This window comes from Monodelphis domestica, chromosome 1 (assembly GCF_027887165.1).
Source record: "Monodelphis domestica isolate mMonDom1 chromosome 1, mMonDom1.pri, whole genome shotgun sequence".
NCBI lineage: Eukaryota > Metazoa > Chordata > Mammalia > Didelphimorphia > Didelphidae > Monodelphis > Monodelphis domestica.
This window is the reverse complement of record NC_077227.1, coordinates 625,316,494-625,329,060: the sequence shown is the minus strand read 5'-3', so window position 1 is coordinate 625,329,060 and position 12,567 is coordinate 625,316,494. Positions and strand designations below refer to the sequence as shown.

Genomic DNA, 12,567 nt, shown 5'->3' with positions numbered 1-12,567 from the left:
CTGTCTCTCTCTCTCTCTCTCTCTCTCTCTCTCTCTCCCGCTTTGTCCCCCCACCCCCACCCCCGGTATATTTCACCAGAGCTAGAAGATGAAGTCAAATACTTTCATACTGTACTGAACAATGATAATGAATTAGAAAAACAGAAATATCAAATCCTCACCACTTCCATTATGAAGATGTTTATCCTTCTGAGAGCTGATAATGCCCCATTCAGATAAGTGAACAAAAGCAGATAACAAAAGTTCTCCATATTCTGTCCACTTTGAGCTTTAATTGCAAAATGAAAATGGTTACCTTTTGGCTTTGACAACTCACCTGATATACTTTTAGGGCAGGGATGCACAAAGAGAGGTCAGTTTTTCTCCCTGCTACCCACTTCTTCTGCCCCCCCAAAAGTCAGTCTGTCAATGAGATGTTTTAATCACCTACTATATTCCAGGCTCTGCCTCTGAATTTCCTCATGTTTGAATAATGCTATCTGGATAATGGGGGCACATAGATAGCCCCAATGGATTGAATGCCAGGCATGGCATCAGGAAGATTCATCTTCCCAAGTTCAAATCTGGCCTCAGACATTTACTAGCTGTGTGATTTGGGGCAAGACATTGACCCTATTTGCCTCAGTTTCCTCATCTGTAAAAATGAGCTGGGAAAAGAAATCACAAATAGCTCTAGTATCTTTGCCAAAAAATCTTCAAACGGGGTCAACAAAGAGTTGAACACAACTGAACAACAATAACAAACCTAGATAATGGAAGAAGGATATTGGGAAGAGAGCACGGAAATATTTAAATGTATAAAAAGGCCAAAAATACCAGAACCATTCAGTCAATTGACTCCTATAACTCATTTCACAAATTACTTTATACTGCATTATTATAGAAGACATCTTATAACTGATATTTGTTTTTAAAACTTGAGCTAGCTAACATGCCTGGTGCATGTGCCCTAAAGCATTAACTATTTGTTCTTCTGATTAGCCCATTGCATGAAGTCAGGTGAGCCATGGGAGGCCTTGAACTCTAATTTCTTTTAGTCAAAAAGTTTTAAAAATATAAGGAGCATCACACTGAAAAGTCAAAGTGATTGATTCATTCACTGGTTTCAAGCCTTCCAGAAGCACTGCATCCTAACCAAACTTCTGACACTTCCCTGGAAATACCATAACCTCTATGTCAGATTCGTGTGTATCTTCTACTACCAGGGGATTCTGTAACATACAGAACACGTGTAAGGTACTAAAATAGTCATCTGTTTCAGAACTGATGCTGTTTGCTAGTAAAAATATATAGATATAGCTATAAATATATCTATTTATTTATTTACTTATCTCAGTCTGAAAGCCATTGCTTTATTACTTACAAAAGCACTGTAAATGGAAGTTTATAAACAATAACAGTTGACTTTTATAGAGAATTTTAAAATCTGCAAAGTTCCTTATTATTTCTCCTTAAAACTCCACAACAAGCATTATCATGACAATTTCACAGTTGAGGAAACCAAAGGTCATATCAAATGACTTGTCCAGGGTCACTCAGGGCCAGAGGCAGAATTTTAACCCAAATGTTTCTGATTCTAACTTTGGCACTCTATTCACTACAACAATACTGCCTCGGTGAACCATTTAAAAGAATCATAGAAACATAAGGTTATTTAGGAGCCTAACAATGTCATCTGACCAACTGGAGGCCTCCATCGAATCATTTATCTGTCTGGTAAGGATCACTTGATACCTAAATCAAATTCGGATATTCAGATAATTCAGATAATAAGAATTCAAATAATTGGACAATATTATTCATATAATAATAATTTAGATGATCAAATTAATTCATATAATATTCACATAGTAAGTAAGATAATCAGATAAGTCAGATAACATTTATATAACTATTCAGGTAATCAAATAATATTAATAGGATAATGTAAATATTCAGATAATCAGGTATTTCAGATAATTCTCAGGTTGATAATCAATCAACATTTATTAAGCATCTACTAGCGGTTGAACACTGCACTGATTCTGGAGTTACAAGATCAAGAACGAAAAGACAACTTACTCTTGAGAACAGTCTCACCCCCTACAATTTGGCCAGGAGACACACCAGTTTTGATTTGTGGTCCAATGGATAGAGCGCCAGCCTCAGTCAGGAGGACTTGAGTTCAAATCCAGCCTCAAACATTTAATAGATGTATGATGCTGGGAAGGTAGCTTAACTCTGTTTGCCTCAGTTTCTTCATCTGTAAAAATGAGCTAGAAAACGAAATGACAAACCACTCCAAGTATCTTTGCTAATAAAATCCCAAATGGGCTCCCAAAGCATCAGACACTACTAAACTACAACAAACATGCAAAAGTGATAAAAGGTAATTTTGGGGTGGAAAGGGGCAGCAGCTAGATGATTCAGTTTGAGAGTCAGATCCAGAGAAGGGAGGCCCTTGGTTCAAATATGACCTCAGATACTTTCCTAGCTGGGAAACCCCAGGCAAGTCACCCAACCCTCATTGCCCAGACCTTACTGCTCTTCTGCCTTAGAAGCAATATATACTATTGTATGGATTCCAAGACAGAGGTAAGGGTTTTAAAAAATAAATTAGGGCAGAAAGAAGCCAATAGCACTAAAGGGGGGGGGGTGATAATCAGGAAAGGCCTGATTTATTGAATATAGAGATTGAATAGAGTCTTGAAAGAAGGCACGGAGTGTAGAAGGCAGAGGCCAAGCAGAAGGGCATTGGAGGCAAGGAAGGCAGTTGGTAAAAAGGCACAGAGGGAAGAGAATGAGGATAATCTGACTGGACAGCCTTGTGAAAGGCATAAATATATTATATATAGATAGAGATAGAGATAGAGATAGAGATAGAGATATATAAAATAGGGGGGATCCTAAAGGGCTGTTACCTGCCAAAGAGAGGAGCTTATATTCCAATTCAGAAAAAAAAAGAGCTACCTGAGTGTGTGGAGAGGGAAATAACACAAATTGGATCTAATAATAATAATTTTACAGGCATGTGGAGTTCTAGTGCATGCTAGCTCTAATTAATTTCCTTATGAGGGCATTCTACCTGAAATCTGACTTAAATATCCCTCCAGATTCATTTAAATGCTGTTCTCTATGGCTCATACTTTCATGAAGTCAGAAATGAGTCAGTAACTAGTTTCCATCTACAACCTTTACTGGATCAAAAAATGCCCCATTCTTCCTCTTCATCACTCTTTCTCTCTGTGCCATTACTGTCTTCGGAGTAGGAAATCTTGGTATTCTATTGACTCTTTTCTCCCATTTGTTATTAAGTCCTGTACTTTCCATCTCCTCATTATTCCCCAACCAGGGTCCCTCAGGACCTGGATTTTTATTATATTTTCCCTAGAGATGTTCTTTTGGGCAGCTAGGGCTGGAATTTGTCCAAATCTGATCTCAGACATTTACTAGCTATGGACCCTGGGCAAATCCCTTAAACCTGTTTGCCTCAGTTTCCTCATCTGCAAAATGATCTGGAGAAAGAAATGGCAAACCAATCTACTATCTTAGCCATTTTTTTTTACTTTTGGAAGTTTAATAAAGAATAAATAAAAATCTTCCCACCCCATAAAGCACTCTTGCCCAAAATAGCTTTCTTCTTCTTCCCTGCTAATGTGTGTGTACATGTGGACTTCTAGACTTTATAACGCTTCTGAAATCGCAAAATAGTAGAAGGAAGAAATAGACACCAAAGAGACCATACACCAGAGGGAAATGGAGACACACTAAGCCTTCACAAAAATCCAAATAGGGTTAGAAAAAGTCATCCTCCAGAACTCAAAAAGGACTGAACACCCAACAGGTCTTCATGCCTCTCCTCTCTCTCCTCATTCCAAACCATCATTTCTACTGCTACCAAACTAAAGTTTTCTTACGTACAAATCCGGTCTTGTTATGGCTCTGTTCAAAACTCCTCAGCAGGCATCCCTGGACATTAAAGGTCCGGCTCCTTTTCCTGGCAATCATCATGCTCTACAATCTATCACTCCATCTTCTCAGCCCTCACTCATCCTAACACACACTTTACATGGCAGCTAACCTGGACAACTTTTCAAGGATGGTACACTCCCCACTTTCTTGTTTCACCTATTTTTCTTACATGGGTCCTTAGCCTGGGTGTTACTAATTACTGGAAAATATTTTTAAGTTATACCTGATTTGCAAAACAGAAAAAAGAAAATACATCATTTATCAAGAGGCTTGAGGTATTCTATTTTATTTTCATGACTCTGAAAGGTCCAGTTTTCTTTAGATAAACTAAACACAATTTAAGCTTTTCTGGGTGATCAAAATCTATTATTATAAAAATCAATGAGGAAATAATGGAGCTCAAGCACCTGTTTTCCCTACCAGCAAATACTCCACATCATGTTTTTTTTAGTTCCCAGGTCTACTTTGTATGTTTTTTCCACTTATTCTATCACTGTCTCAAAAGTAGCAAAAACTTTTTATAATAATTAATTATTTTTTTAAGTTCATCAGAACTATTTCTAAATAGTAGTAAAGACTTGCATAACTCTTTTGGAAGCAGTCAAGAGCTTTCCTGCACAGAATTTGTAAAACCTCCTTGGGCTAATGACACCTTAGTTCATTTACGAGCTTCTGTCTAGGTTCTGTTAGTAAAGGTTACTGGAAAAGAGACTTCTGCATAAGCACATTATAGCTATCTTTCAAATGTACTTTGAATTAGCCTTCTAATAGACTCCATAAGATGTTAAAGAAAAATATATAAATGTTTTCACCATTTTTCTTGATCTTTGTCAACAGAGTTTCTGTTCTTCAATTGGGGTCAGCTAATGTTGCAGTTGTTATTAAACTCTCTTCTCAGAATAGCATCAATCCAGTGTAGCAGAAACATGATTTTTCAGCATGTGGAGTACACCAGAAAAATTAACTTCAAAGACTTTCAGACTTATGTTAATATGAGGGTTACAACTCTAAAACTATGCAAATCTAAGTTATAAAAACTTATACTAGAAGTGGTAAATACAAAAAGTTATTGTCTATTCTCATACAACAAAACATTTTATTATAATAGTAATATTATCAATGAAGTTTTTATAGCACCTCTTGATTTTAGCAGCATTCTCAGATTCATCTCCTGTGCTTTCGCAGAATATTATTGTATTAAATATATGTACATACATACATATATATATATACAGTGCTTAATTTACCTAATCACATTTCCCCCATATTTTGGTATTTTATTTGTTTTTTAAAAAGTAAGTTATCATTTACTTTACACTTTACAATATCCATTTTGGAGTTACTTTGGGGGTCAAATTTGACTACATATTAGGGTCTGCCTATTCTTTTATTTTTTAATAATATATATATATATATATATATATATGTAGGTGCCTCTTCTATTCTCACAGAATTGCTGTGAAGATCATATAAGAATGAAAGACTAATGTGAATGTGCTTTAAAAAGTTAAAAATTCTAGTCAACTAGAAGTTGGCATAACTGTTATTGTACTCTATTGATCTTGGAATTGTAGATTCATAATATTTTTGATCTAGAAGAAGTCTTAGAGATCATCAAGTATAAACTCTTCATTTTAAGAATGAGGAAATTCAGACCTAGGGTGGTTAAGTGACTTCTCCAAGGTCACACAGTTAGTATCAGAACTGGGGTAAGAACCTAAGGCTCCTGACTGCCAGGCTCTTTCACTCACATACTTTCTTATTAAAAAGTAACCATTTCTCTTTGGGCATCCTTCCATTTTTTTTAATTCACAAGAATATTTATTTAAATCGACTTCATCAAAATTTTATGTCATTTTATTTAATTGACATCCCATGTTTAGCTCTAGGGCTGAGCATACTGTCTTTAAAAATTGCACTGGCTGCCTAAAAGAAGCATTCAGACTCTCCCCGACACCGAGGAAGGATTGAAGTTTACCCACCAGGAATCTAAGGCTCTACATCATTTTGGCAGAGTTCAGAAGGAAAAGCATCCTTCGGATTATGCTCCACACACGTGCCTAAAATGACAAGTTTCCGGGTGTTCTTTGCAATTAAAACACACATATACACACGGCACCACAACAAAGGAAAGCCCAGCACCCCAACAACATCACTTATTTGTTTTAGTTCACACCTGAGAAGAAACAAAATCCACGCCGGATTCCTTTTCTGGCAATGTGTCCAGCACTATTCCGAAGAAACATCTATCAGAGCTTACGTCTACACCGGACATATGCTCCTGTATACACAAAGAGCTGGCAGCGTTCGGGGCTCAGCAGCTGTACAGGGTACCAGCGCTCTCGCTCAGTGAGTTATCCGGGCTTCTCCATGCCCGTCTCGCACCCAGGGGTCAGAAATCCGCCTCTCATTCGATCACTGGACCCTGGGCGAAAGATGCAGATGGTAGCGAATCGGAGAGGTACCTGTCTCGGGCTGCTTCTTCCAGGCAGTTTAGTGCCAGGCATCTCCTAGGAGATGCACAATTGCACTGTCAGAGAGAGCTAGCTTTTGCACCGGGCTCGCATCCTCCCGTGTCCGGGACTCTGGCACAGAAGGATGCTCCCAGTCCCATCTGGGGCATATCTCCCAAAGCAACGCCTCCCGCCCCATTCTTCATCGCCGCCAGGCAAGATGCTCCTACCTGGTAGCTGGCTGTCAGAAAAGCGGCGGCTGCATCTCCTTTCTTTCTCCGCTGTTACATCGCTCTGAGCGCCATGTTCCCAGTCTCCCTGGGTGCACAGTGTGTAACTACTACAGGCTGGGCTGGGGAAAGGGGGCGGGGGTGGGGAGCGGAGAGGAGGAGAGGGTGGGTAGAGCTGAAGCTTCCTACTTGAGACCCAAACCTACTCTCCCGACTGAGCATGCCCAGCTCCGGCATTCGGCGCTATGGGGGAGTTTTCTCTCTGCTGGGTCCGCTTCTCCGCGTTTTAGTTGCAGCCAAGAGGACAGACTGGAGCTGGCAAAGGGGCCGGCCCCGCGTGGGTGGGTAGGTGGGTGGGCGTGGGGAGCTGGGGGTGGCTCCACGAGGACCAGCCCGAGGCCGGAATGAGCTGGGGCTAACGCGAAGGGCTGTGGCAATGGCCTGGAAGAGAGCAGCCCTTTACTGCCCGAATTTACTTTATCTTTGACCCGGGAGAAGCATGTCACTCACCCACCACCCCGGGCATTCAGACGGTTTACTATGTAGCGCCACGAGTGAGAATTAGGAGGGGTGTGGAGGGCGGGCAGCAATTTGCAGCGGTCCCCCTAAGGCCACCGTGGGAGGAATTTGGACTTGCCCCTCTTGTCCTTGCAAAAGAAATACATTGTTGGGGGTTAGAAGTCAGTCCTGTGCTCTGTCCTCAGAATGGTCAGCCCAGTTATCGAGACTGGCTTGGTCTGGGTGCCAACACCGCCTCTAGTCATCCCATAGAAGCATTTTCGCAACTGTTTTTAAAGTTTCCCTTGGGAATAACTACATCTTCCTTAAATCGAATCTCTCCCGGGACATCACTATGATCCATGCGTGGACGGTCCTGCCCACAAAACCTGCCCCAGATTGGGTCGGCACCTTTTCCTTTACAATTCCAGAATATTTCAATCAGCTACAGGTAAGGAGTCATTCTGAATCCTTAGCCGCTGGTCTGTGGGAACCACACCCCCTTCATGCTTTCTCTCCTCGTGCCCTTTGGCTAGGGGAGGGGTAATGGGGGGACGAAAAGGGGGGTTACCCCTATCTTTTACAACCTATTCCACAATCTCTTTGCCTGCCTTCCCCCTTGCTGTAGCTAAAACCCGGATTGGAGAGGCAAATATTCAGTACTTCCAATAATGTGTCTGGGCATGCCCAGTAAGGGAAGACTAACAGGTTCTGGAGTTTAAGAGTAGAAAGCGATTAGGTTCAAGGCTCTTGAGCAGAAATCTATCCAGCATCCAGCTGGCAAAGAGAAAGATGGATATTCAAATTCTCTTCCTGCCATTTAAAAAGTAAACTTTCCCAGGGGCCGCCTCACCACGACCCACCTTGCACAGAGATGCAAGTTAATATCACACATACCAGGGTTTTCCCGCTTATGGGTAATGGGTTGCACTGGAAGGCCCTTGCTTGCAGATTGAGAAAATAATAATAGACATCTCTTGGCAGCATAAGAGATGGAAGTCATTTTCCATCTCAAAGAATGAAAAAGCAGCTCTTACCTGGAAGGGTTTTTAATTTAGTTTGTCCAGGAATTTTAGTAGGAAGAGATCTTAACACTATCTTCTAGCCCAAGGGCAGCTAGTTGGCACAGTAAAGAGAGAACAAGGCCTAGAGACAGGAAGTTCCGGGTTCAAATGTAGCCTCAGATACTTCCTAGCTGTGCAACCCAATTGTCCATTCCTTACCATTCTTTAGCCTTGGAACCAGTAATGACCATTAGTTTAAAATATGGGTAGCCCCCCCCCTTTTTTTAGACACATCTATGCCTAGAGAAGTTGCCCACAGTCAAACAAGTAAGCAAAGAAGAGACCTGAAGAGAGATATTATAGTCTCAAATTTGATTTTCTTTCTTTTCCAAATATTTGTTGACTGGACATATCTTGAACAGCCTGCAAAACAAAGATTTGCAAATGCAGTACCCATATTATTCTCAATATTCCTTAAGAGGATAAATAGTTCATGGCAAAGAATTTATCCTTTTCCTGCTCTTTGATTTTCATTTACTCCAAGTCCATAGAGCAGTAGTTGCCATAGGAAAACATAGATTCTTACTAAGTAAAGATTTCCCTTTCTCTTCCTCCTTCTAAAATATTCCTCTTTTTAACTGGAAAATGTTATGATTCCTTTTCTTTTAAATGAATGAACAGAGTGTATCTTTGGAGGCTACCTAATCTTGTGTAGCATTATAAGATTTTGGAACTGAATGACCACCTTAAAACCCATCTTTACAAAATGAAGAAATTGAGGCCCAGAGAGATAGAGAACAAAAGGTTTGCCCAAGATCACCAAACTAGTCAAGAAATGGATCTGGGATTCTGACCCATGTTTCTATTATCCAATGCAGTGCAAAGTGATGGTCTTGGAACCAGGAAAACCCAAGTTGAAATCTTGCCTCAGACACTATCTGTAGAACCCCTGGACAAGTCCTTTAACTGAACCCTGCCTCAGTTTACCCATCTGTCAAATGAAGGAATTGGAATCAATGGTCTTCAAGATGCCTTCCAGTTCTAAATCTATGACTTCATGATTGTATAGGTTAGGAAACTACTTATAAACTACATCTTTCTATTTAGTAGTTTTCTGTGTAAGTTATTCCTTCTTTTTACCTTCAAACCCTTCTTCCTTTTCTTTTTGTCTAGTAAAAAAAAAACAAAAAAAACAGGAAGAATAACCAGAAGGTTCATTTTTGTAGGAAATATTTTTAATTTATTAAAATTGTTATTTTAAATATAATTGAAAATATGAGAAATTATACTATTTTTCTCTGATATGTCAAAAAAATTGCTCATTCCTACAGGCTAAATGTTATTGCTTCGGTACTTCAAAGATCTGTGGTCTCATTGATTTGAAAACTCCCTCTACCATAGATGCTCACAACTTCTTGACTTTCTGGAGATTTTCACGAGTTGTTCTAGTATCTAAAACATTACTATCTAGGAGCCAGCTTTCCAGTGATGAGCCTCTCTGAACTGGTCTAGTCTGGTCCTTGGATAACAGACCTTCCATCTGTTGGTGTGATCGTATCCTCGGCTTTCCTTCTTGCCAGAGAGAGTTGTTCTCTGCTGGCATAATATTATAGAATTCAGAGTTATTTCCATGTCGCCAAGATATCAGAAGAGGACCTTTGTAGAGGAAGAACTGTTCCTATACAACTGTCTGATCCTGATTTCCCATAGGAAGCCAGTTGCTACAGTGGATAGAATTCTGGACCTGGAGGCAGGAAGACTCAAGTTCAAATACAGCCTTAGACACTCCAGTAGCTGTTTGATGTTGGGCAAGTCACTTGACCTCTCTCTGCCTCAGTTTCTTCTATGTACAATGGAGATAATAATAGCATCTCCTTCCCAAAGCCCATTTAAGGATCAAATATATTTGATAATATATTTGCCGTATAACAGGTGCTAAATAAATGCTTACTTCCTTTGTAAGACAGGGTTTCTTAACCTTTTGTGTGTGTACCATGGGTCCCTTAGGCGGCTGAGAGAAGCCTATGGAGCCCTTCTCAGAATAATGCTTTGAAATGCTTAAAATAAAATTCAGAGAATTGCAAATAAAACCAATTATTGAAATTTAATTTAATTTCAATCAAATATTTAAATTGGACCAAAGATTAGTCTGTGAATCAATTCCACCAATAGTACATTAGGGTACCTATTGTTTTACAACCCTCTAATGCCATTTTTTTCAAATTGTTAGCCCTGCCAATCTGACATCAGGAAGTAGAACCTCAGAATGGCTTTCATTTGCGTCTTATTATTAGGGATTAAAGCAGTTTCCCCGATAATTATTAATATAGGATAATTAAGTATATGTATAATAATTTCCCAGATATTGTTACTGATGTAGTGAAGGCCCACATTATCATCTCAAACCTGGACTACTGCAATAACCTACTGATTGATCTCCCAATTTCAGGCCATCGTCCACTCATCTATCAAGTGATTTTCCTAAAGAGAATACCCAACCGTGTCACCCCCTTCTCTCCAGTAAACTCCAGGAACTCCTTTTCACCTCTAGAATCAACTATAAAATCTTCAGTCCTTCAGAGCCCTTTACAAGCTGACTGTCTCACAGCATTCTATTCTTCTTGAACCTCATTCCCTTTAGCTCCTTTGTGAGCCAGTGACCCTGACTTCTTGGCTGTTTCTCCCATAAAATATTCCATCTCTCCTCTCTCAGCACTTTCATGGCTGTTCCCAATGCATAGAATACTCCCTCTGCATTTCTGCTTCCTGGTTTCCCTGTCTTCCTTTAAATCACAACGAAAATCCCTTATTTTTTGAGATCCTTCCTGATTCCCACCATAGTTAATATCTTCTTTCCTGAAATTATCTCCAGTTTATAGTATGTATGCCTTATTTGTACATAGTTGTTAGCATATTGTCTCCTACTTCTATACTCTGGGTTTTTGAGAGCAGGGACTGTCTTTTCCTTTTCTTTGAATTTTTTAGCGAATCAAGTACTTTATAAATGCTTATTGACTACTGATTGGTAACTTGGATTTCTTCCTTTGAGAACTGCTTATTCATATCTTCTGATCATTTATCAGTTGGGGGAATGGCTCTTATTCTTATAAATTTGGATCCATTTTATACACACACACACACACACACACACACACACACACATCTTTGAAGTGAGAACTTAAAGAAAATCAAAGAAACTTGCTTCAAAGATTTTGTCCTTAGTTACTTCACTTTTAATTTTAACTGCATTTGGTTTTGTTTCTGTAAAACCTTTTTTTATTTCATATAAATCCATGTTCCATTTTATCTTTTATAATCCTTTTTCTCTCTTATTTGGTCATGTAGTTACTTTATCCATAGATTGAAATTGTAATTTCTCTCTTTCTCCTTTAATTTGTTTGTCATAGCATCCTTTAGGCCTAAATCATGCAACCATTTGGATGTGTGAGATGTGGATTTCTACCTAATTTCTACCAGATTGTTATCCAGTTTTCCCAGTTTGTTTGTTTTTTTTTTTTGCTAAATACTTATGCTAATAGCTGAAGTTTTTGTTTATCAAACAGCCAGCTACAACCTTTACTTCTTTCTCAGTACCTAGTTTGTTCCACTAATCAACCTCCATTTTTCTTAACCAGTATCAAATCATTTGATCGTTATTGCTTTGTAGTTTAGTTTGAGAACTGATACTGCTAGATGCCATTCCTTCCCACATTCATCATTTTCTTTTAGAATCTTGACCTTTTCTTCTTCCAGATGAATTTTGAAAACTAATTTCTAGCTCTATATTATTTTCTAGTTATTTCCTATTTATTCTTTACTAGCTGGTGGATTGATTAGTATGGGATTAAGTAAATAAATTAATTAAGGCAATATTGCCATTTTTATTATATCAGCTTAATTTTTCTATGAACAATCTGTATTTCTAATTATTTAAGTCTGTATTTCCAAAAAAAAGTTTATATTTGAATTCATATAATTCCTTTGTGTATTTTGATATATTAACAAGAATTTTATATATTCTGTAGTTATTTTAAATAGCATTTGAATGTGAAGCAGCACGTTCAGGTGAAAGAATGCTGGGGTGGAAATCTGAGGCAACTGGTTTTGGTTATATATATGACATTGGGCAAGTCTCTTAATTTCTCTAATCCTTAATATATGCTTCTTAGTTTACTCATAAATTAAATAAAAAATTAATATTAGCTTACTCATAAAATGACCAGATGACCTCTAAGGTCTCTTTATTGCTAAATATATGCCTTTGCCAAACCAGAGAAAAGTACTGAATCTTCCTGTGCCTTTAATTTTCCAGTGGTTACAGTAGACTATGAAAACAGTTAGAAGCTACATTTGTGGAGATTGTGTGATGAGATAAGACTACACTTTTAAAATAGTAATGAAATCTAAAAGTTGGAGGATATAATGAATTCA

General features: G+C 38.6%; 1 protein-coding gene across 1 annotated transcript in view; it reads right to left on the bottom strand.

Moving 5' to 3' along the window:
- PAK5 (p21 (RAC1) activated kinase 5) overlaps positions 1–6,807 on the bottom strand; it is a 320,486-nt gene extending 313,679 nt beyond the window's left edge. Inside the window, exon 1 of the mRNA XM_007476696.3 lies at positions 6,635–6,807. The gene's annotated coding sequence lies outside the window, so the exon portion shown is untranslated. The remainder of the gene's footprint in view (positions 1–6,634) is intronic.
- Positions 6,808–12,567: the final 5,760 nt, after the last annotated feature.